Genomic DNA, 27,901 nt, shown 5'->3' on the forward strand with positions numbered 1-27,901 from the left:
TTTTTGTCGTGAGGTCGATATTTTCGAGTTAATTGTACTTACAGTAGACGCCTATATTTTTGACTATAATATTGTATGTAACATTTTTGGTATTGTAATATAATTCAAATCCTTCTCACCACTTAAAGTCCTATGTTTTGTCTATCTGTGGACAAATTTTCAGCCAAATCGATTGTGATGTATTTTGGGAATGGAGAAAAATGTAAAAAACGGTATTTTAACGTTTTCTACACTATAAAATTTAATCAAAAGCTTGTTTTGAATTAAAGTAACTTGCTATAATGCCATATAATGACATTTTTGAGTCCCTTCTATTAAAATATTATGTTTTCCATTGATACTTTACGATAGAAAATGCAAATTTGTATAAATAAACACCAAATCACTGTAAAATCGCATAAAATAACATTTTGAGAAAAAAAGAAGAAGAAGATTTTTTGACCTTAAATATCTTATTTTTACGTCCCGCAGAAGCTACATACCAATTTTCAGACAAATCGGAGGTCCGAAAATTTTTTTGCTCCAAAATTGAGTGATTTGAAATGGAATGACCCTTATACCTCGAAAACGATCAACTTTAGAGAAAAATTATAACAGATCTTATTTGTCCAGAATGGTCCAAAAAATCTAAACTAAATTTGTCCGGGCCAAAAATCCTGATTTTTGCAATTTGATTAAAAAAAATTATTAAAAAAAAATTTGGACCACTTTTCTCGTGGGCGACTTCTTGAACCTTATACAGCTTAGTAATAAAATAATGACAAAAATTTCTCCAGGATCTTGTAGGGGGTGCTGTAAACTTTGATTTAGTCACTTTCTGATTTTCATAGTAATAACTTTTAATAGAGTTATTAAGCCTTGAAAATCGTCATTTTTCGTTTTTTTTTTCAATTTTAAATTGTTTATACCTCGAAAACGATCAACTTTAGAGAAAAATTATGGGAAATCTTTTTTGTCCAGAATGGTCCAGAAAATCTAAACAAAATTTGTCAGGGCCAAAAATATTGATTTTTTCAATTTGTTTAAAAAAATTGTTAAAAAAAATTTGGACCACTTTTCCCGTGGGCGACTTCTTGAACCTTATACAGCTTAGTAATAAAATAATGACAAAAATTTCTCCAGGATCTTGTAGGGGGTGCTTTAAACTTTGATTTAGTCACTTTCTGATTTTCATAGCAATAACGTTTAACAGAGTTATTAAGCTTTGAAAATCGCCATTTTTCATTTTTTTCAATTTTAAATTGTTTATACCTCGAAAACGATCAACTTTAGAGAAAAATTATAAGAGATCTTTTTTAACCAGAATGATCCAATAAATCTAAACAAAATTTGTACGGGCCAAAAATATTGATTTTTAAAATTTGATGAAAAAAAAATTGTTAAAAAAAATTTGGATCACTTTTCCCGTGGGCGACTTCTTGAACCTTATTCTGGGATGTCTTACGAACGTGATTATGCAAAAAAAGTCATGGGAATATTTTCTCCGGCGAACCCGCCGTTTTCGCCTTGTCTATAATTTCCCATTAAAAATAGTTAATGATGTTAAAGAATTAATAGGTTTATGAATAGCGTTTTATAAATAATTATTTTATGTAGGTATGTATATAATTGCTAATTATTAAATTATACACATATTTCTTTGTGAAGAGTAAATAAACAGCTCGTCAAAAGTTAGGAAAATAAACAATTATGCTCATTTTCATATGTAGTTGATTTTTTCGTGAACAGATTACCGGATTCCGCTATTTTTTGAAGTAATATTTCTTTACGATCGAGAGTGAAATTTTGTAAGAGCGCATGGGCACACAAACAGTATTATGTAGTTCGTTGATGGTTCGTTGCTAATCTTTTAAGTAATGTAGATATGTATCAGCGCAAATAAGTCATTAAAAGAGAGGGGCGTAGCTACCGCCGTATCAGCCGTATCAATTATACGGGGCCCCCGACATTCAGGGGCCCCAGTGCGGCATGTCGAAACAAAATTCCCTTTACAAAAGATTGAACTAAATATTATCCAATTATTTCACTATTAAAACGCTTTGAAACAGTGTATATTGTTTGGATATCAACATTTTGATGCAATGGATTCTTTATATATGCTTATATAAATCATATTTATCTATTTTCTATTCTCAACAGAGCTTTTTTGTTTTCAAGCTACCTTTCATTGTCAATTCCGTTGGCTGTGTATGAGTTATTGTATAATGTATGCCAAATTGCAATTTTTTTAATCGCTTTATCTTTGAATATTTGAAACAGTATGTATTGTTTGGATATATTTTCGTGTATTCCATTCTTTTTCTATATTGTATTTATGTATGTATATCTACACTTCTCCAAGAAATTAACGCACAACTTTAAAAATTGTTCATTTTTAATGTCTTATATTTCCTAAACCTGTTATTGTCCGATTTAAGTGATTTTTTTATTGTTATGGCCGCATTCTTGAGCAATCTCACTGTAATATTGTTGCTAGACAGGTAAATTGTCATTATATACCGGCTGTATACCAAAAAAACTGTGATTTTTCTTAATGTTCGCTTCACTCTGTGGAATATTATAGCATTTATAAAATAGTGAAATTAAAACCTAACTGTAGCCTGATGTTTTCTTAATATTCTGTTGTTTTATTCATTCGGTTATGTAGGATAATAAAAAAGTTAGGTAATACTAGGTTTGTTCTAACACAACGAGAACTGTCATGTAACGATCACGTTACTACAAAATAATCCGTCCCATGCGTTCTGTGTCTGTATATCATGCGTTCCATGGGATATTTTGTTTACTGCGCAGGACGGTGATCGTTACATGGACAGTTTCTCGTTGTGTTGGAACAAACCTACTTTAACAACTAGTCTTATTTTTCATCAATACATATGTACATCAATCATAAGTGTATGTCCATAAACGCTTCGTTTCCGAGAAAGTGGGTGTTGATATTTTTCTTACAAACTGACGATTTTGTTATTGCTCTAAAACCCGTTGATATGTGCAAATGAAAGTTGGTGGGTTTTAAGAGGTAGTTATTGTGCATTTGTGTTATACATTTAGAAATTTAATATTCACCATTGGCGCACATACGGGTAATATGACCCGTATGTGCGCCAATGGTGAATATTAAATTTCTAATTGTATAACACAAATGCGCAATAACTACCTCTTAAAACCCACCAAAATTCATTTGCATATTTTAACCGGTTTTAGGGCAATAAATAAATCGTCAGTTTGTAAGAAACATTTTGACACCCACTATCTCCAAAACGAGGAATTTGCGGACATACGTTCATAAAGCAAACTGTCATTATTTTTTCATGCAGAATTAGGTACTAATTAGGTACTCCTTAGAGTTTGCCATACTTATTTAACAACACCCTGTATATTGACGAAAAACAAGACTAGTTGTTAAAGTAAATACTGTTTTTATTATCCAACATAAGCGAATGAATCAAAAAACAGAATGTTAAAAAACATGAGGCTATACAGTGATGAGCGCGCTAATAACCGGCAAAACAGCACAAAAGATGGAAAATGTATTAAGTTGTGAGATAAAAAGAAATGAAGCTAGTGGAGCTGGGAGATTTAGCGATAGTAACCTATAAATTTACATTATATTGATTGCTTCCCACCTTTAGACGTCTTGAATGAGTTTGGCAACTACCACTGTCACAGTGACCGTTTTAGTTGACATACTTCTCTGATACGTCTAAAGGTGGGAAACAATCAATATAATGTAAATTTATAGGTTAATATCGCTAAATCTCCCAGCTCGACTAGTTTCATTTCTTTTTATCTCACAACCTAATACGTTTTCCATCTTTTGCGCTATTTCGCCGGTTATTAGCGCGCTCATCACTGTATATTACCTATGTAGTTGGGTTTTAATTTCAGTATTTTATAAATGCTAAAATATTCCACAGGATGAGGCGAACTTTGAGAAAAAATAAAAGTTTGATTGGTACACCCGGTATAAAATGACAATTTACCTGTCTAGCAACAATATTATTACAGCGACATTGTTAAAGAATAAGGCTATAACATTAAAAATTCACTTAAATCGTACAACAGGTGTTATGAAATTCGAGACCTCAAAAATGACCTATTTTTAGGGTGGTATAAGGTACGTTAATTTCTCGGAGAAGTGTATTTGCCGGCTGCTCGCCGTTGTACCATAAGCACAGTGCTTTTTTCTTTGTTTAAGCTCATTTTCAATGTCCATTCATCCTTGCATTTAAAAAACTGAATCTGTTTTCAAACAATGAGTCTCGACAATTTAAATCTATTTTTCGACTTTGGTTTATTAGGTTTATTATTATTATCTATATTTGGGTGTCATACGCAGAACTTATTAGTTCCTAAGGTTGTATTATGTAATTTGCAATTTATTTAAATTTTGCAATAAATTGTTTTGTTTTATTTCAATATGTTTTATTTTGTATCTACTAATATTGACGATTTATGCAATTTCAGTAAACTGTATTTGTTATTGTTTTTTTCCGACTTTTTGTCAGCTTTGTCCATAAGATTGTAAAATTTTCAGTGACAATAAAACATATTTCTATTATATTCTATACAAGCGTTTTTGCTTCTGTTGTCGTGGGGGAAAAGGGCCCCGCGACCAACTTTGATATGGGGCCCCCGTGGGGCTAGCTACGCCACTGTTAAAAGAATATGTTAGTAGGTATTCTTAGTAAATGTATTATTTATTATAATTTTTGTAACTTTGGATTTGTCTTCCTCGATAGTAAGATAATAAAATATCTATTATGTATAACATTTTTATACTTCATTTGATGTATTTGTCACCGTGATGTGTAATTATATTCGAGACGTCACTTACAAGGGGCTTGATAGCTTAGTTGGTAGAGCATTGGACCAGATATCGAGAGGTCGCGGGTTCAAATCCAGGACAATTTATATTCTCGTTTTTTTATTTTTTATTTTTTGTTATTGTTTTAATAAAAATTTTTTGAAAGTGGTATATAAGAAAGTTAGTTTAATATTTAAATAAAATACAAATAACCTGTTAAGTATATTTGTTTCGTTGAAGGTAACTAGTACACTTTAGGAGACCAAAAATAATAATATTTTTCAATAATCTTTCTCTCACAACCTTTATTAAATATGAACATAAAAACTTTTACACATTAATATATAACTCTTAGAGAGTACAAAAAATATATATTTTTACTTTATCGTACTATATACGTAGTATAGTATAATATTACTTTATCGTACTATATACGTAGTATAGTATAATAGATAAAGTTATAGGATCGTGCAAAAAAATTTTTTCAGATTTCACTTTTTTTCGACGTTTTGAGTCCCCCTGAGTCTAAAAAGCAAATAAAAAAAACATGTCGGAAGTATGTACGTACGTATGTCGCCACCGCCCAGCAAAAACTACTGGACCGATTTTGATGAAATTCGGTATGAGTAAGTTTAAGAGAATTTTGTCGAGAAACTAAGCTTTTAAAAAAAATCTCTCAAAGGGGGGCCGAAATAGGGGGGTTATTTAGGGCCCATTTTTGCAAATTTTGACAGAAATAAATGAAATTCAACTCAAAGTAAGCTCATCGATAGGTAAATAAAAGTACGGAATTTGACATTTCCAAATTCAAAATGGCGGCCAACATGGCCGACCGCCCCCCCGACACATTTCCCTATCTATCTAAAAAGTTTTTGAAGATAAGTTTAATTTGAAAAAGTCGTTATATAGCCTAAAGATGGGGCTATAAGAAAGATGTTATCGTTTTTCAGAAAAAGTTACGGGTTGCCTATAGTTAAGGGGTCAAATTTTGACATAAATTTGAACTAGATTTTCTCAAAAATGGCTCCAAGGAATTTTTTTATTTTCTGATATATTTTTGATATCCTATCAGTAAATTGAATGACATTAGTCATATATCTTAACTCCCCATAGGAGGGGAGTTATGAATTTTTTATAAAAAAATATTCGAGTGCCCGTAACTTCCTTCTTAATAGAAACTAAAATTTGAAATTTTGCAGACATATATGGTATTTTATTATCTATTATCACAATAAATTTTACCAAAAACATGGCTTCCGGTTGAACCGGAAATGGATAAAAAATCTTAATTTTTTTGATACGCCCTGTATATTTTAACACAATTTGAAATAATGCAAAATTACCTTTCCAATGACATAAAATTTATTGCTGTAGCTCAAAAACTCGAAAAGTTACGGTAAATAGAAATTTTGCTATAATCTTATGTGTGTCCTCTCTCACGCGTTCATAGCAGAGCATTATTGTAGAGCAGTCAATGAGGGTATTTGGCTCCGAATTCCATCCTACTACATTGATGTACTTGATATTTTCACAGTAAGTAGGGAATAGCTCAAGAAACAAAATCTACCCTATATACTATGGCGCTTTTATCTTGGGGCGGTTCCCACTTCTTCAAGGGGGTGGAAAATTTGTTGGTCAAAATAAGCACGGAAGTGGCTGAAGAACCTATTTCTAAGCAAAAACTGGTCTATACTTTTTTTTGAGAACTCAATACTTTTTGAGTTATGCGTAGTTGAAAATTGGCCATTTTCATTGAAAAATGACACCTTTTCGGACGGATTTTTTGTGAATACCTTAAAAACTATGCATCGAACTAAAAACTCTATATAAAACATTTTTTAGATTATAAATAATAAAGAGATTCGTTCCTTCGTAAATGTTCTATTTATAATACAAAAAGAGATATCATCATCATCAACCCGTACGCGTCCACTGCTGGACATAGGTCTCCCTCAGCTCTTTCCATTCATCTCTATTTTGTGCGGCTTGCATCCAGTTACCGACAACATGTTTCAAATCATCGGCCCATCTGGTTAGTGGGCGTCCTCTGCTCCGTAGTGCTTCTTCTCGCGGCCTCCACTCGACAATACGTTTTGTCCATCGGTTGTCTGGCAATCTGGCGACGTGTCCTGCCCAATTCCACTTAAGCGCCGCGATTTTTTCGACAGCGTCTGTTGTTTTTGTTCTACGGCGTATTTCTTCGTTTGGGATTCGGTCTCTCAGGGAGACACCCAACATCTGGCGCTCCATAGCCCTCTGAGTTACGCGAATCTTGTTCACTACCTTTTTTGTTAGTGTTAATGTTTCGGCTCCATAAGTGAGTACAGGCAACACACATTGGTCAAAGATTTTCCTTTTGAGGCATATGGGCAAGTCCGATTTAAATACATAGTTAAGTTTACCAAACGCTGCCCAGGCTAATCCTATGCGACGTGGGAGTTCGCACGTCTGGTTATCTCGTCCCAACCGAATTTCATGTCCTAAGTACTTATAAGATGCAGTCTGCTCAATATCCATTCCATCAACAACAATATTACGATTTAGCACCAGATTAGTCATTATTTGCGTCTTGTTGATATTAATCTTTAGTCCGACCTCTAAGGAAGCGTAATATAATTTGTTCAACATTATTATTGCATCATCCATACGATCGGCTATAAGGACAATGTCATCTGCGAATCTCAAATGACTGAGCTTCTCTCCATTTATATTGATACCATATTCGTTTAGATCTGCCTTCTTAAATGTGTGTTCTAAAAGGGTTGTGAACAGTTTTGGTGAGATGGTGTCTCCCTGCCGTACTCCTCGCTGTATACAGAATGTATTTGTTTGTTGTTTAGACAGTCTTACGCTAGCCGTTGCCGTTTGGTAGATATATTTGATCATGTTAATGTAGCGATGGTCTATTCGGCATTCTGTCAATGCTTTTAACATTTTCTGCTGGCTTATGGTATCAAATGCTTTCTCGTAGTCCACGAATATCAGTGCCAATGGTTTGTTGTATTCCGCAGACTTCTCTATTAGATTTTTTATTACCAGTAAGTGGTCGTTAGTGCTATATCCAGATCTACATCCAGCTTGTTCTCTAGGTTGATAGAAGTCTAACTTAGCCTCCAGTCTTTTTTTGATAATTTTTGTGAAAAGTTTATATATGTGTGATAGCAAACTGATAGGACGGTAGTTTTTCAGATCTGTTATGTCACCCTTTTTGTGTAATAAAACAATGACTGCATTGTTCCATTGAGAAGGAGTTTTTCCTTGGTAAATGCATTGGGTGAAAAGTTTGGCCAAAGCCTGGATAATTTTATTTCCACCTTGTTTGATTGCTTCGATTACTATTCCGTCATCGCCAGGGGATTCATTATTTTTCATTTCTAAAAGTGCCTTTTTAACTTCATGTGGTGTTACTTCTGGCATTAATTCTGATCCCTGGTTTGTGATTTTGGGCAGGGGCTGATCTTGCCTTTCGTTGGTGCTCTCATACATTTCGCGATAAAACGATTAGACAACCTTGAGGATTTCGGCTTTATCCGTGGCAATGTTGCCATCTTTGTTTCTGATTTTGTACATATTTTTGTTACCGATGTTATTCGTATTACGCCTCAAAACTTTTAAACCTTTGTTTTCTTGAATTATGTGAGTTATTTCTCTTGTGTTGTTTTCTCTTATGTCTTTTCGGATTGATCGGTGGATATCTTTATTTAATTTCTTCAGTGTTGTGTAGTTGGAGTCGTATTTTTCCGTCAATTGTCTTCATTTACTTATTAACTCTTTGGTATTTTGGCTTAATTTTTCTTTATGGGTCACGACAGTCGGGCAGCACTCCCTTTCTGTTTCTTTTAGTGCTTTCGTTATGACATTATTTGCTTGTTCAATGTCTTCTATGTCGTTTTCAAGGTAGGTCAAAAGAGATATGGTAGGTGAAAATAGTTTGTTTTTTGGTGCATGCTCAAATTGGTGTATTCAACTTGAAATAACAGAGGAACGGTAGGTTTTAGGTGTATAATGCTAATAACACCTTTTGTAGTGTTTGAAAAGGCCTTTAAAACGAGCACCGTTAAATGTCGGTTACTTACAAACTAAGCGAGATATGGTGCAAAAAATATAATGACTAATGTACTTTAAGGAAAAATGAAAAGTATATACGTTTAACTCCCCATCAACCATAATTTAAATGCATTGTTTTTCTTCTCAATACCTTTTAATATAGTGTTATTTCTACTTTCAAAAAGTTAAACGGGTTTAAAATGAATGGTTTTTTTAAAAAATGTGATCAAATTATAGAATGAATTTTTAAATTTTCTTAAAAATCTTCCTTTTTCTCCATGTAATTCGAAAATAAAAATATTTCACCCCTGAGAAGTGGTGGGAACTTCCCCCATGATAAAAGCGCCATAGTATATAGGATAGACTTTGAATTAGGAGATTGGGCTACTCCCCAAATTTCATTAAAATCCATGCAGTAGGATAGAATTTGGAGATAATATCTTGTTCTTAATCTCGCGCATTGACTGGCGTAATCGAAATAGAATGAAATGCAAATATTGTAAACTATTAATTTCTCAGAAAAATGAACTAATTTGAAATGAAAGTATGACTATAATATTCTATTGATTTATGCAATAATCTACACATCTATAGTGTGTCCCCGAAATATGGCATCGAACATTTTCTCAAATGCAGGAATTAATTATGCGTAGAACCATAAAATACTTTTAAGTACAGTAGGTGTTTCTAAAATATCAAAATAACGAGTAACTTTGTTATTTTTATAGAATGCCAATATCTAGTACCATAACGATAATAGATCGGCACGATAAAGTTCTCGGGCGGCCCTTCCGTCCAGCGTTTTTTAAATTGTAATAATGTCATTCTCGATTTAATCAACTATTCTTCCTAAATTAAGTATTCTAAACCGGTTGAATCACATGGATCGTATTAATTATACCTAAATAAAGTTAATTTCAAGTGGGAAGCTATTTATTTCTATTACGATTAAAAAAGGAAAAAGCAGAGAGCGACTTAATTTTCGTCATAAGCCAGTTCTTATGCAAAAAACTTTTGTCAAAGCTCATTTAAAAGATTTCTTAATGAACTTTAAAAGATGTTTCTTAAGTCTTTCCAAAACATTGCATCACATTCGAGTTATTTGAGACAATGTTTTCCAATTCGATGTTCTTCGAAAATAACCGTCCTTTACTCAAACCAGAAAAGAAGACTGAAGAGGACCAAACCTCACGAGTTGGTGTAGTGCGACAAAGCTAATAGCTGAGCATTGCGCGACTAGTGTGCAAGCAACGTTTTGGTGCAGTGCGTGATAAAGTGAAAAGCAGCCCTTTGTGTGATAGTGCGCAGGCAAAAAGTGCCCCAGTAATAATAAAGACAACTAAGAAGACATCAAAGGGTGACTCTTCGATATTAAGAATAGTTAGTAAGATAGGATAGATAAAAAGTTACTCATTGGTCAAAGACCAGATTGTAGCACTTAGCAAAAAAAAATCCTTTAAAGGGCAATAACTCTTTATTGAGGCTTTATTGGGTCTACCTAGGTCTTTCTGACGCGAATCTCTTTTTTTTATTAGACACAATTTTGTTCTTAGTTTTTTTTTCTATAAAATAAATTTCTTTTAATTTGTTCATGAGAGACGGTTATATAGTCCATACCGCTCCCGTCTAGAAAAATTTATGATTCGGTTTATTTGTGGATTCCTATTCAAAAATATCCCCTTTAAACAAATCTAAAGGGTACCGGGCGGAATTTTTGGGCAGAAATTGTTTAAACAATTTTTTTAAACAAATACAAAAGATCACGTTTTTTGGCTCCGGTACATATATTTTTAAGTTTTGTGGGTCATTCTAAACAAGAAAGGTATCTTGTAAATTTTCTCAAAAATTAATAGTTTTTTTTCAGACGGGAGCGGTCTCACCACATGGACTAATAAAACGTAAGTTTTTTTAATGAAAAATGCATAGTTTCAATCGCAAATAACTTGGAAAGTGCCAATTTTGCAAAAAAAAATTGTATAGAACAAAATTTACTTAGAATTGGTCACTCTATCAATTTCCATAGTTATTTTGATTAAAAAAGTTTCTTCCCCTAGATGGGATTATTTTCACCCCCAGAGCAAAAGCGCAGTTTGACATAGCGTACATTTTGAAGAATAGTGTCAAAAGAGCTTAACCCAAATTTAATTAAAATCGGTGTTGATTCTCAAAATTCTACGGGTTTAGAGTTTTTTACCACTGATGAGTGGTCTACATTATATTTATAATATGGCCAACTTCTGGAAATGTAATCTACCATAAAGAAGCTTTTACGTCGTCAAGTTAGTCAAGTTATGTCATTATTTATAAAATTTTAGATAAAAATTAAAGATTTTGTTGAGGAAGCCCAGATATTCCGAGGAAAATTTTCGTCGCAGAAAATCGGAAAAAATGTCTTCGTGCAGAATAGTGATATGGAAGAGAGGAGATATTACATACGGTGAAGTAGATGGACTCGGTTCCACTGACAAAAAGGCACTATCCAATATGGCAGAGCAACTCTTTGGTACAGCTCCCGGACCGAACCATGGCCGGTGAGATAGATCTTGTCTGCATAAAGTTTTGGTGGGTGTACGACCGAAGAAAGCGTTTCTAATCGGCCATGGTTCGTTCCGTTTAGTGTAGTACATATACAGGGTGGTTCATCTTATTCGCCTCGGTGTCTGTACGGAAAACCACTTGATATTTTAAAAAAATTTCTTCACAGAAATATACAGGGCCATTAATACTACAATCTAAAAATAATGTGAATTATACAGAGTGCTCCAAAAAAGACTGGCATATCAAAGTTATATTTTTCCTTATGGAATTCCCTATATCTGATGACAGTATTGAATTGACCTTGAAAAATAAGCTATACTTTCATAAGGGTTCGCTATACCTAAATACAGGGTATTTTGATTTATTTCGATTTTTATAAAAATGTAAGGTTTTAAAAAAAATAAATATCTACGAATCTAAGAATCAGTAACAAATTCTTTCTTGGATCTTAATAATTGACAATTTACAATACTTAAGAAGATGCTTATTGCAACAAAGTTTCTTACAGGGTGGTCAAAATATGAGATTTTTCAATTGACAAATTCAAGCTGTAATAACTTACTTATTTTAAATGGAACACCCTGTATCTTACTAGCCTATCGCGTAGAAAATATACTTAGGTTTCAATTTGTATTAGGGTTTCCTATACCTATCTTTTTACAGGGTGGTCAAAATATTAGATTGTTCTATTAACAAATTCAAGCTGTAATAACTTACTTATTTTAAATGTAACACCCTGTATTACTAGTCTGTCGGGTAGAAAATTTATTTAGCTTTCAATTCTTATTAGGGTTTTCTATACCTATCTCCCTTCATTTGTTAAATATTTAAAGATTTCCTAATTTGTACACCACTTTTTGTTTGAATCTTTGAATCGCAATTACAAACAATTAAATGCAATGGCTACTATGACGATAACGAGCCTATTGTACAAAAATATGTAAAAATGGGTATTTACAGAATAACATGGGAAAATATATTTACAGGATAACATGTATATTGAGAATGTTTACATGGAGTTGAAGAGATTTTAAATATCTTCCATTATAAAGAATGGAATATCGAGTATGTCATTTAAAATAAGAACACTCTGTGTGATTAAATGATAAAAATGTGAATTTTATTAACTAAAGTATCTTGACTAAGATACTTAAGTATATTTCCGGTATTGGTGATGTGTTGTACATTGTACATAACCACGACATAGGTACTTAATTCTAATTTTTAAAGTTTACAAATTAGGAAATCTTTAAATATTTAAGAAAAGAAGGGAGATAGGTATAGGCAACCCTAATAAGAATTGAAAGCTAAGTAAATTTTTTACGCAATAGAGTAGTAAGATACAGGGTGTTCCATTTAAAATAAGTAAGTTATTACAGCTTGAATTTGTTAATAGAACAATCTAATATTTTGACCACCCTGTAAAAGATAGGTATAGGAAACCCTAATATAAATTGAAAGCTACGTAAATTTTCTACGCGATAGAGTAGTAAGATATAGGGTATTATATTTAAAATAAGTAAGTTATTACAGCTTGAATTTGTTAATAGAACAATCTCATATTTTGACCACCCTGTAAGAAATTTTGTTAAAGTAAGCATCTGTTTAAGTATGCTAAATAGTTTATTATTAAGATCCAAGAAAGAATTTGTTATTCATTCTTAGATTCGTAGATATTTATTTTTTTCTAAAACCTTACATTTTCATAAAAATAGAAATAAATCAAAACACCCTGTATTTAGGTATAGGGAACCCTTATGAAAGTATAGCTCATTTTTTAAGGTCAATTCAGTAATGTCATCAGATATAGGGCATTCCATAAGAAAAAATATAACTTTGATATACCACTCTTTTTTGGAGCATCCTGTATAATTCACATTATTTTTACATTATAGTATTAAAGGCCCTGTATATTAATGTGAAGAAATTTTTTTAAAATATCAAGTGGTTTTCCGTACAGAGACCGAGGCGGATAACATGAACCACCCTGTATATTATTCTATGCCATATAAAATATATAATTACAAAATTATGTTATATTACATAAATATATAAATAACTAATAATTTTAATAATTAACTAATAACATTATACTCCGTATTATAACATAAACCTGCCTGTTGCCAAATTGGATATGACACAGTGTCAAATCAAGTGGTCCGTCCCATTTAGTAAATACAAAATCGTCGTTAATGTCGTATCCCCTCTCTTCTACATCATTGGTGCAAAAGCAAATTGTAGTGAATTTTTCTTCTGGTGCCTTTTTGGAATAAAAGAGAAATAAAAGAGAAATATAAAGAGAAACGAGAGGCCTACACGAAGTATAAAACATCAAATACTCCAGAATCCAGAGATACCTATAGAAGAATACGAAATGAAACAAAGAAGAAATGCAATATGATAATATTAGCAGAAAAAACAAATGTATGACAACGTCTAAATACCCACTAACAAGTAAAATCGAAATTGATGGGAAATTAATAAAGCAGGAAGTAAGGTGTCGGATATATTAAATAATTAATATATGCGTGTCCAATTAAGTCGGCATCATATGGGAAACTTTTTTATTCTTAGTTTTATGAAAAAAAGTTATTCTTTATAAAAAGTTGTGCATGGCCTAAAACTTAAAATACAACCATCGCTTATCAATTTTTTTAAGCCGTATACGAGATATGTAAAAAAATATGAATTTTACTCAAGAGTAAAGTAGCTTTATTTTTCACAATATTAAAAATTGTTATAATAAAAAGTTTTTCGGAATTAAGAATTATATTTTAATGTGCAATTTCATCCTTCTAGTTGAAAAAAATTTTGAATTTTTTTATGGATAACCAACATTATTTTCAGTTAGGTATTTAAATTATGATCACTCATTTATTATTAATTTTACGAAAAAAATGTATACTTTATAAAATTTCTGAATGGTTAACAGCCTTGAATACAACCATCTAATATCAAATTTGGTCAATTTTGTACGAGGTATGTCAAATAAGATGAATTTCGATCAAGAATAAAGTACCTCTATATAGTTGAGTCTGCGAGTCTTTACCCGTGCGTCATTAATACCTGGCGAGATAAAACACATACTTTTTTCTAGCATCATTATCTTCCATGCATAAAACTCATGACAAACCAGCTGCCGTTTGTTATTAAGTAACAACACATGTTATTTTTATGAACCATCTAGACTCAGTGCATTGAAAAGAGATAGGTACAAAAAAAGACGATTCGGTATGTTTTCATATTTTAAGCACAATTTGTTTGACGTTTCTGATTTGTTTAATTTTGTGGCTGTCAGTCAGTTGAACTTTTTGCGGTTTTTGTCGAATTTTTGCGTTTGAAGTTTCTTTATACTACACAAACAGTTGTTTTCACAACTAATTTTATATTGGGCTTTGAAATTTTAAGGTAAATAATTATATTTAGGCAATTAATATTTAAAACATACAAAGCTAGCGTCATTCACACAGTAAAGAAATTACTGTGTTTAGATTTCCGTCAAAGTGAATAAAATAACAAAAATAAAATATGTTATTGGATTTTTTTATAAATTGTTTATTTATTTATTAATCAATAATAATAAAAGAATTTATTAAGCTACTTCAAATGTAGCTGTAATTCTGCGCAAAAATTTTGAAGCAAAACTTACATTTGACATTCTAAATATTTGATAACGTCAAATTTTATAATAAAACCCGTAATCGGAACAGTAGCCACTTTCTGTCAGTTGTTGTTGCGTGAAATAGATTTCCGACTTATTTCGTATGCTTTAAGTGATGACGCACGGGTAAAGACTCGCGGACTCAACTGTAGTTCAGAATATTTCAATAAGAGGAATGTAATTACATATTGGAACATGATTTTTAGTTCTGTACAACTTTACCTAATCACAATTTTCAATTTTTTGAAAAATAACGGTATTTTATTTAAGTAGGTACTCTTAAGCGAATTCATATTTGTTTATATACCTCGTATAAAATTGACAAAATTTGATATAACATGGTTGTATTTTAGGTTTTAGACCATGCAGAACATTTTATACAGAATAATTGTTTTTCGTAAAATTGCATATAAAAAATATATTAAAATATAGTTCTTAATTCCAAACAACTTTTCATTATAACAATTTTCAATATTGTGAAAATTAAACTACTTTACTCTTGAGTAAAATTCATATTTTTTGACATACCTCGTATACGGCTTGAAAAAATTGATAACTGATGGTTGTATTTTAAGTTTTAGACCATGCACAACTTTTTATAAAGAATAACTTTTTTTCATAAAACTAAGAATAAAAAAGGTTCCCATATGATGCCGACTTAATTGGACACGCTGTATAATCAAAAGTTGGAAAAAGATATAACCAGTTATGGAGATGTTGATGGGAAAGTACGACAACAAAGCTTAAAAGGAAGTAAAGTGGCGTGATCTTTTAATGACACAATCTGTCTAATTAGACCTATTTTGACATACACGGCGAGACAAGACCTAACACATCTAAAACGAGACGACTACTAGAAACAACAGAGATGAAAATACTTGGACTAATATCAGGGAAAAGTTTGTTGGAAAGGGAGAGAAGCGAAAACATAAGAGGGTCATGCAATGTAGAAGACATAAATAGATGGACGACAAAACGGAAACAGGAGTGGAACGAACAAATTAGTAGAATGGCAGATGATAGGATAGTACAAATAGCACAAGATAAGTCACCAAATGGATAATTTAAATAATTTAGGAGGCTAATAGAAGAAACAGGCTTTAAAGCCTACATACAATTAGGAAGAAGAAGAAGAAGAAGTGTTTTTGGTTTAAAGTTATAATATTCTGGAACATTCATTAACAAAAAAAAGGACTTGGAATTGAAAAAAATATGGACTTTGCAAATCAATATTACTAATATTATATAACCTTAAGATTCGATTTCAGCAATAAAATAACTTCTAAACAACTTTTCCTTGTTTTCTCCTTTGCCCAGAGTATTCAAAAAGCCGCATGTAGCTTGCGATTTGCATTTTCTTCTGTAACATTTTGATTCTAAAATACGAAATATTATGAAGTATGAAATTATGAGAATATTCTAAGATTTAAAATAGGCTCATGGACGTTATAGCCATCCTTCTCCATAATAATTAGTTGTGTCACAATTACAATTAATAAACTAATTGGATTTGATGAATGAGTCCTTTATTAATCTCAGAGGGTCTATTAACGGGAAAGGGTTGACCGATACCTCACTTTAGTTCATGAATTATGGTTCTTTGGATTAAACAATAATGATTAATTATATCGAAAATTATCCTCAACGCAAGCATTACTAACATGACTGTGTTTCCTAATTAACGGATATTTATACAGGGTGTCCCGAAAAGATTGGTCATAAATTATACCACACATTCTGCGGTCAAAAAGAGTTCGATTGAACCTAGCTTACCTTAGTACAAATGTGCTCATAAAAAAAGTTACAGCCCTTTGAAGTTACAAAATGAAAATTGATTTTTTTCAATATATCGAAAACTATTAGAGATTTTTAATTGAAAATTGACATGTATCATTCTTATGGCAGTAGCATCTTAAAACAAAATTATAGTGAAGTTTGTCCACCCCATAAAAATTTTATGGGGGTTTTGTTCCCTTAAACCCCCCATACTTTTGTATACGTTTCAATTAATTCATTATTGTGGTATCATTAGTTAAACACAACGTTTTTAAAACTTTTTTGACTCTTAATATTTTTTCAATAAGCCAGTTTTTATTGAGATTCGGCTTCTTTTTTAATATATTTACATAAAAATTTTATGGGGGTTTTGTTCCTTTAAACCCCCCAAATGTTTGTGTACGTTCCAATTACACTATTATTTTGGTACCATTATTTAAACACAGTGTTTTGAAAACTTTTTTGCCTCTTAGTCTTTTTTTGACAAATCACCTTTTATCGAGATATGGCTTCTTTTTCAAAATATACCTAAAAATGTAAATTATAAATATACATTTTCAGATTATTAACAGGTCTCTATAATCGTACTTAACCATATACAAATATGTGGTGGATTCGACAAATATTCAAAATAGGTCGATAAACACTGGCTTATCAAAAAAGTATTAAAAGACAAAAAAGTTCTAAAAACATTTTTTTTTAACTAATGGTGTCACAATAATAATTTTACTGGAACGTACACAAAAGTTTGGGAGGGTTTAAAGGAACAAAACCCCCTTAAAATTTTTATGGGGTGCACAAATTTCACTTTAATTTTCTTTTAAGATGTTGCTGCCATAATAATGCCACATGTCCATTTTCAATGAAAAATCTCGAAGGGTTTTCGATATATGAAAAAAAATCGATTTTCATTTTATAATTTCAAAGGGCTGTAACTTTTTTTGTGTGCACTATTGTATATAGGTAAGTGAGGTTCAATCAACATATTTTTGATCCCAGAATCTGTGGTATAATTTATGACCATTCTTTTCGGGACACCCTGTATATTACGATGCTTATTTCATTCAGAGATACTGACCAATAGAGAACTACAAAAATAAAAATTACAGCGATTATTTTTTAATGATTTTAACTTCCAATCGTGTAGTAAGATTTTTTATCACGTGTTTAATTCTGTGCAATCAGATTATTATTATACTGGGAATAATCTACTGTAGAAAATTAACTTGAGAATTTGTTTAAGTAGATTGTTTCTGTTTAATTGAAACCAGTTTCCTAGTTTTGACAACTGTCACATTTGAGAAAATATCTATTTATATTATACTTTTAGTTCTGCATCTAATATCAAATTGTCACGAGGAGAACATAAATAGGCAAATTTAAGCGCTCGATCTACTTCGGTAAGATTATTTCATAAATAAAGCTGTGTCTATAAATAAACTAATAATATTTTCTTAATATCTTCATCTACATATTTGGTAAACTATGTTTTTCACTTTGACAAGTTGAAAAATGTGTGCCACATTAATTGGGATCAATGTCACTGACTGTTTTTATATAAAGACTTGAATTTCATATAGTCCAGGGTAATAAGGTTTTTTTCCATGACACTTGAACAGCAAGGGTATTGAAACGTTTTTCGACAGGTAATACCTATAAGAGCAAATTGTAACTATTTCCTGCGTAGGATCTGGCGGCCATTTTTATTTTTAAACAATTATGTGTCAAAAAATGACATTTTTCACTTTTTTTTTCAAATCAATGGAAAACAGGGAAACTTATGGTTTTTTTAGTACAAATATCTTCGAGACTATGGAAAAAGCTTTAAAATTACGTATTACAAAGTTTGATATACTCATTTATTGTCAATATAATTGCGAAAAAAGTCGGAATTGCAAAAAAAAATATTTTCGCAATAACTGTTGTAAAAATTAGTGTACAGCTCTGAAATTTTTGTCAAATAAGGGTTTTTTGGTGCTTAATAAGTGATAAAAATTTCAAAGCGATTCTTTCAATTTTTTAAATTGTATTCAAATTGTTTATCGCAGAGAGCATTTTTTGCAATAATATAAGTCAGAAAAAAATGACGTTAGAACCATTCCGCAGGTATCAAATGAAAGAGCATGAGCTATGTTTTCAATTTGGTTTAAAAAAAAGTGAATAAAAAATGCATTTATTAGTAATAAATAATTATGAAAAGTATCGTAAATCTTTCCTTATAGACTTTTTATTTTGTTATATAAGAAATTATATATTATATTTATTACAATTTTTTATCAACTATGATATAAATAACATTACTCGGTAGTTGTATACTTAAACCAGGGTAAAAAAAGTTAATTTGTTTGGAAAAAGTTATTCAAAAAGTTTAAAAAGAAAAATTGACGATACTTTTGCATATTTATTTATTAAGTACTAAAAAAATGCATTTTTTATTCACTTTTTTAAACCATGTTGAAAACGTAGCTCATGGTCTTTCATTTGACACCTGTGGAATGGTCCTAACTTATTTTTTTTCTGATTTATGTTATTGCAAAAATATGCTATAAAACAATTTGAATAAAATTTAAACAATTGAATGAATCGCTTTGAAATTTTTATCACATATTAAGCACCAAAGAACCCTCATTTGACAAAAATTTCAAAGCTGTACACTAGTTTTTACAACAGTTATTGCAAAAATATTTTTTTTTGCAATTCCGAATTTTTTCGCAATTATATTAACAATAAATGAGTATATCAAACTTTGCAATACGTCATTTTAAAGCTCTTTCCATAATCTCGAAGATATTTGTACTAAAAAAATCATAAGTTTTACTGCTTTTCGTTGATTTGAAAAAAAAAGGGAAAATGCCATTTTTTGAAAATTAATTGTTGATAAATAAAAATGGCTGCCAGATCCTAAGCAGGAAATAGTTACAATTTGCTCCCATAGGTATTACTTGTCGAAAAAATGCTTCAGTACCCTGGCTGCTGAAGTGTCACGAACAGGGTATATTTTTGTCTTATTACCCTGGCCTAATATGTAAGTATTAAAAAATAATCTTACGAATATCACACGACAGTAGGATTAAATAAGAAAATATTGCTTAATTTTTTCCCAAATTTGTGGTCATTGGGCAATAGCCACTCGAGACATGCGGGCTCTCGTGTCTATTGCCAGAAAACAAATTTTCGAAAAACTGTCGCATTATTGTCAATTTATTCTCACTCTCTTGTGATATTATACCCAATTAGTTCATTCATAGGAGATTCTGGCCAATAGAAAGCTACAGAAATAAAAATTAAAGTGATTATTTCTACTTCCAATAGTATAGTAAGATTTTTGATAATGTCCAATCAGATTAAAATTATACTAGGAATAATCTACTGTAGAAAATTACCGATAGAAATTTTTTAAGTAGATTGTTTTTGTTTAATGGCAACCAATTTTCTAGTTTTGACAACTGTCACATTTAAGAAAATATCTTCTTTTTCTTTTAGTTTCATGGCCTTCACCTCTTAGTGAAGACAGTATCCATTATATACTTTTAGTTCTGCATCTAATGTCAAATTGTCACAAGAACACAAATAGGCAAATTTAAGCGCTCGATTTACTTCGGTAAGATTATTTCATAAACAAAACTGTATTTATAAATAAATTAACTAACATTTTATTAATATATTCATTTAAATATTTGCTAAACTGTGATTTTCACTTTCACAAGTTGAAAAATATGTGTCACAATAAGTGGGATCAATGTCACTGACTGTTTTTATATTTATAAAGACTTGAATTTTATATGTAAGTATTAAAAATTAATCTTACGAATCTCACACGGCAGTAAGATGGCCTTAAATACAATTAAATAAAATTAAGTGAAATTATATACAATTAAAAACAATTAAATAAAATTAAGTAAAATTATATATTTAAAGGTAAATTTGAATCGGACCGAATCGAGTCGTATTGAATCGAACGTAATCCAATATAATCGAATGGAGTACCTATTCGCTTCTGTCGACACTCCTCAAGTGCAACAATCGTTTTATCCTTTGTGCCACGGTTTGTGTTTCGGTTTGCTTTCTTTATTTTATCTTCCACTTATGTTTCAACCTTTCCGTTGCAATAAAATGTGATGTGTAGATATTTATACTCACATCTCTCTTTCTATTCTCTGATCCTCCATTTCTAATATATTAGACCAGGGCGCATCTGTAAAAATATTAGTACATTTGGGAGGTCACTCATATTTTTTGCAGAAATTGCTTTAAAATAACGTATATAATAATATTTGAGTTATTCTTCTACTCAAGAAGGTCCGAAACATTGTTTAAATAATCAAAATGTCAAAAAATAAAGGAAAAATTCGATTTTTTTGGTTCTTTCATTATAACTTTAAAAATAATTCATTTTCGGGAAAAGTTGCATTAACATAAAAGTTGCGTTATTAAATTTCCTACAATATGTACAGGATTGGCTAAGAATTTTAGAAATTGTCACCCTTGTTGAAAAATTGCAATAATTGAGAAAAAAAAAACATAGAGAAACAAGTATTCGCATTTTACGTTTTTTAACAATTTATGCTACACTTAGGACCTTCATGTTTTACCCAGAAAAACTTTATGATATAATGAAACAATGTTGTGAATTTCATTAAGCTCGGTTCAATAGATTTTGCAAAATAAATTTTGCAATCCGGCCCTCGCAAAAAAATTCATTTTTTCAAAATGTTGCAAGACTGAAATAAAGCAGACAGCAAGTTGAATTTTTTTTACATATAGAAAAATACTGTATATCTCATTTGCAATTCGCAAAATTAAAATCGGTTAACTACCACGGCGTCAGTATTTTTTTTAAATAAACATTAATTTTGGGTACTACGCGCAGGACATCGGATAGTTTGCTCTGATTGGGCATTCCAATTGTGCAGGACGCTTCACCAGTGGTTAAATGGACCTGGTGAATATCTCTTGTTCTTCACACAAAAGGGGAACCAGCTTCTATAGTAATTGATATAATTAGACTCTGATAATCTTTGTCGAGTCGAAGCAAGGTGTAATAGTCTAAGAGCTAGTGAACCCTCCGACTAACGGTCGTCCTGTAAGGTTAGAAATTTTTCTAGTGATAATTCATAGCACACCAAGGCTAAAAACCATGACCTGCCAGGCATCAACAGTGCACGTGTATCTACCAGGTGAATCGAAAAGTGCAAATTTAGAAGGTAAAATAAACTTTCTCCTGTAAGGTTTAAATTTAGGTATGTGTTTGAGTAAGTCATTTAGAAGAAATGTGTACAATGACAGGCGATTCTGAAGAGCATAAGACCTTGCCAGGCGAGGGCAAAGATTAGGGGTTTTTCCTAAAATTATTCTTTTTGCATCGAACAATTTTTTTAGGTTTTTTGAATCATTCCAAACAGAAAAGGTCTTTAGTGATTTTTCTCTTAGGTTAATAGTTTTTGTTACATAAGCGATTGAACATTTTAAAAATTGCGAAATCGGCCATTTTTATCCCTAAATGGGACATTTATCTAAAAATTTCAAAGTTGCCAAGGTAAGTAGATATTCTTTAAACATTGATTGATGAAACCCCATAGAGTTTTTTGCAATACAATATCGGAAACGCCTTTGTTTTTTAATTGTTAATCAAGCGGGCGCGACACTGTAGTATAAGTGAGGACGTTTTAGTTGGCATAAATTCATTATCTCGAGAATTGGCAGACTTCAAAAGAAATCCTTAGACAGGTCGATTTTTATTTTTAAATTATGACTTTGTGGCATATATATAATACTAGTGACGTCATCCATCTGAGCGTTATGACGTAATCGATGATTTTTTTAAATGAGAGTAGGGGTTGTGTGATAGCTCATTTAAAAGGTTATTTAATTCTATATTCACTAATATAAACATTAACATAATTATTTATACAGGGTGTACAAAAAAAAATTTTTTATTAAACTAACTTTGATTAAATTTGACAAATAGAAGAAACATTTTTTTTGTATACCCTGTATAAATAATTATGTTAATGTTTATATTACTGAATAGAGAATTAAATAACCTTTCAAACGAGCTATCACACAACACCTACTCTTATTAAAAAAAATCATCTATTACGTCATCACGCCCAGATGGATGACGTCACTAGTATTATAAATATGCCAAAAAGTCCTAATTCAAAAATAAAAATCGACCAGTCTGAGGATTTCTCTTGAAATTTGCCCATTCTCGAGAAAATGAATTTATGCAAACTCAAACGTCGTCACTTATACTACAGTGTCGCGCCCGCCTGATTAGCAATTAAAAAAACAAAGAGGTTTTCGATATTTTATTGCAAAAAACTCTTCGGGATTTCATCAATCAATGTTTAAAGAATATCTACGTACCTTGGCAACATTAAACTTTTTAGATAAATGCCCGATTTAGGGTTAAAAATGGCCGATTTCGCAATTTTCAAAATTTTCAATCGCTTATATAACAAAAACTATTAACTTAAGAGGAAAAATCACTAAAGACCTTTTCTGTTTTGCATTATTCAAAAAACCTAAAAAAAATTGTTCGATGCAAAAAGAATAATTTTAGGAAAAACCCCTAATCTTTCCCCTCGCCTGGCAAGGTCTTATGCTCTTCAGAATCGCCTGTCATTGTACGGATTTCTTCTAAATGACTTACTCAAACACATACTTAAATTTAAACCTTACAGGAGAAAGTTTATTTTACCCCCTAAATTTGCACTTTTCGATTCACCTGGTAGATACACGTGTACCGCTGATGCCTGCCAGGTCATGGTTTTTAGCCTTGGTGTGCTATGAATTATCACTAGAAAAATTTCTAGCCTTACAGGACGACCGTTAGTCGGAGGGTTCACTAGCTCTTAGACTATAAATCGGTGTTGAAATGATTCAAAAACGTGTGGTATAATTGTTTTATTTAACACAATCACTATTATTTACAACTACTATACAATATAATTATTATTGGGTTTACTACAAAAAAAGCATACAATATACATACATTTTCTATGTACATAGAATTGATAATAAAGTGAATCGCGAATTAAGAGTCAATCAAGCATCTGATTTAAAGAGTGAAAGAAAAAATTGGCGTGAATAGCCGTGTGATGTAATACGAAAATGCGAGCCCTGAAGTGAGAATGCAATCATTCGAGAGAAATTCTGAGTAGAGTTAAAAACGCGAGCGTCTAGCCATCAGGGTGGCTAGCAAGTGACTGAAAGAACTAAACCCGACTGAAACATAAGGACTCTTCTTTCCTTCGGGTTTTGCAAAAAAGAAGGGAGACTCATCTATCAAAGTCCTACGAGTGTCTAATTAACTTTTTAGAAATAAACACAGAAGCACTAATGCTGTCATGTAGCGACAAAAGGCCTTTATTGATTTTAGGAAACATAAATCCGACATAAAGAGAGCCTAAAATCACACAAGGTCAAGTTAAAGGTATAGATATTGTTCTTAATTTCGACCGAGTCTGTGGGAAACAGGATGTATCTTAAAATCGAATGTTTTCATAGTGCAAGGCTCCTTGTATCGCCGACTCAAAGAGGGACTCCACCCTAGACGCAGTATTTTCTCGGAGTTAGTTAATTTGGAAACTACATAAGGCAGATCTTCTTCTTAAAGTTCCGCTCCTATCGGAGATTGGAAATCATTCTGGCAATTATAATTTTGTTGGTTACGCGCCGGAACAGTTCAATTGAACTGCATCCAAACCATTCACGGAGATTGCGTAGCAACGAGATTTTACGTCTTCCTACGCTTCTTCTGCCTTTGATTTTGCCCTGCATTATATTCCTTAATAGTTCGTATTTTTCACCTCTCATGATGTGCCCCAAGTACTCCAACTTCCTGATTTTTATAGAATTTAAAACTTCGCATTGTTTTCGTAGTTGTTCGAGCACTTGTGCGGTTGTTTTACGATCTGTCCATGATATTTTCAGAATACGTCTATAACACCACGTTTCGAATGCTTCCAGGTTTTTAATGTGGGATTGTTTTAGTGTCCATGCCTCAACCCCATACAAAAGGGTGGAGAAAATATAACAACGAAGCATTCTTATCCGGAGCGTTATATTGATATTGCGATTACAGAAAAGTTTCCTCATTCTGTTAAAAATGGATCGTGCAATTTCAATGCGGCATCTTATTTCTTTTGTCTGATCAGTATCTTCTGTGATCCATGCTCCAAGGTATTTGTACGAAGATATCTGCTCAATTTCTGTATTATCCAATACTAGTCTAACTCTGATGTTTTGTGCTTTTGTAAATACCATGAACTTGGTTTTCTTCAAATTTATTTTTAGTCCATAATCGTTGCAATGTATATTTAGTTGTTGAGCAAGGTGTTGCAATTCTTCTAGTGTTCCCGCTAAAAGTACGGTATCGTCAGCATATCTTATATTATTAAGTGGCTCACCGTTTATTATTAGGCCCTCATTGACTTCGGCCAACGCTAATTCTGATATGGCTTCACTATATAAATTAAATAACAATGGTGATAAAATACACCCTTGGCGCACCCCACGACGAATCTGGATATCCTCAGTCAGTTCATTTTCAACTTTCACTTTTGCTGTCTGATTCCAATAGAGGTTACATATAATTCTAATGTCTCTACTGTCTATGTTTTTATTTAACAAAATTTCTTTAAGACGACTATGCTGCACTTCAAATGCCTTCTCAAAATCAATGAAACAGGCATATACTTCCTGATTCATATCTAGGCATCTCTGCGAAAGAACACTTACTGCAAACAGTGCGTCCCGTATTCACAGACCTTTCCTAAATCCCATTTGTGTATCACTTATGCCTTCGTCTAATTTCTTATGTATTCTATTGTGAATCACTTTTAAAAACAATTTCAAGACATGACTCATTAAGGCTATGGTGCGATGTTCATTGCACTCCTTTGCATTGGTTTTTTTGGGTAGCAGTATAAATGTCGATTGGAGCCATTCTTTAGGTATTATACCTGTTATATATATGGTGTTAAATAAATCCAAAAGAAGGCCAATAGATTCAGTATCCACAATTTTGAGTTATTCGATAGGAACTTCATCAGGCCCGGGAGATTTACCATTTTTGCTTGTTTCATTGCATATTCGACTTATTCTCGTATAATGTCAGGTCCAGTATCATCTTTAAATTCTTTTGGTGCTTCTGTTCTCTCTTTGTCTTCAAAAAGCTGTGCTATATATTGTGTCCATCTCTGTATTTTCTGGTTTATATCTGTAATAAGTGCACCACTTTCATCTCTTAGTTGCCTAGTTTAAAGTGTTTTTTTCATTCCGGTTAGTTCTCTAATTCTTTTATGCATGTTAAAAAAGTCATATTTTTTCTCAAATTCTTCCAGTTCTTGGCACTGCTCATGTAACATTCTCTCTTTAGCTTCTTTTATTTTCTTTTTAATTAATCTATCGGTTACATTATATTTAATTGGATTTTTTGTTTTGAATCATTTTCTTTCATTCATTAATAATAGTATCTCTTCAGTCATCCAGTCTTTATGTTTTCTTTTCTTTGGTTTTAAGTTTTTCACTCGCTGTTTTAATTACTGCTTGTTTTATATTTTCCCATTTCTGATCAATGTCATAGCTACTTTTATTCAGTTCTTGGGCAATATGTAAATTTTTAGTAAGAGTTTTTACAGTTTGTTCCTTTATTTGTGGTTCCCTTAATCTCTTAACGTCAATTCTACTTTGCGTGGGTTTTTTAATCAGCTTTAATTTGATTCGTAATGTGACTACTATGGGGTTATGGTCTGAACCGATATCTGCTCCAGGGTAAGTTTTAGCAGAAAGTATAGAATTACGAAATCTTTTTCTAATGAGGACAAAGTCAATTTGATTTCGGATTGTTCTATTGGTTGTGTCTCCGGGAGATTTCCATGTATACAATCTTCTTTTTGGTAGCTTAAAGAGCGTATTAGCTATTACAAATTCTTCCATCTGACAGAATTGTATTAAACGGTCACCACGCTCATTTCTATTTCCTAGACCATATTCACCCACATATCCATCCACTCTTCCCTGGGCAGATGTGACTATTGAAATAGTCAAGGATGCAACGAATTTTATTAAGATTCTTATATAAGTAGAAATGATAATTATCGTTATGTTAGAACATTTTCTAAAACTAATGACGTTTGATAGTGATTGATACATTTTAATTTTTAGTACATTTCGATATACATAAATAAATTTGTTTATTGCAAAATAAAGACACATACTCTTGCCTTTGAAATAACACTTTTTTTAGCAAAAACTTTCGTTGTTCATATATCTTAACTTAGAGAATAAAAGTTTATTCTTTTTAAACATATGCATTTGTTTAAAAATATTTCACAAACAAGAATCAAATTAGTTTGATTTTTGTGGAATTAAAATATTGAAATACAACAAAATATAGAGTAAGAAAATAATATATTATATTAGAATATATTATATTATATTAGAATTAATATATTAAAAGAAATTTTGGTGGAAATCAACTTGTGTGGACCGAACACAGCTGTCCTGCGCGTAGCACCAAGAATTAATGTTGAATTAAAAATATTCCTGACGCAGTGGTAGTTAATCCATTTTAATTTTGTAAATTGAAACTGAAAGGTACAGTATTCTTCTTTATGTAAAATAATTTGAACTTGTTATCTGCTTTATTTTCCGTCCTGCAATATTTTGAAAAAATGAATTTTTTTTGCGAAAGTTGGATTGCAAAATGATTTTGCAAAATATATTAAACCGATCTTCATGTTTACAGTATTGTTTTATTACATCATAAAGTTTTTCCGAGTACAATATGAAGGCCCTAAGTGTAGCAGAAATGGTTGAAAAACGTAAAATGCCAATATTGGTTTTTTCGCCATTATTGCTATTTAGCAACAAGGGTGAGAATTTTTAAAAATTTTAACCAATCCTATATTGTAGGAAATTTAGTTACGCAACTTTTATGTGCAACTTGTCTCGGAAGTGAATACTTTGAAAGTTATAATAAAAAAAATGAAGAATAAATGGAACTATTCCTTCATTTTTTGACATTTTGATTATTTAAACAATATTCCGGACCTTTTTGAGTG

Source organism: Diabrotica virgifera, chromosome 3, assembly GCF_917563875.1.
Source record: "Diabrotica virgifera virgifera chromosome 3, PGI_DIABVI_V3a".
In the NCBI taxonomy this organism is placed as follows: Eukaryota; Metazoa; Arthropoda; class Insecta; order Coleoptera; family Chrysomelidae; genus Diabrotica; species Diabrotica virgifera.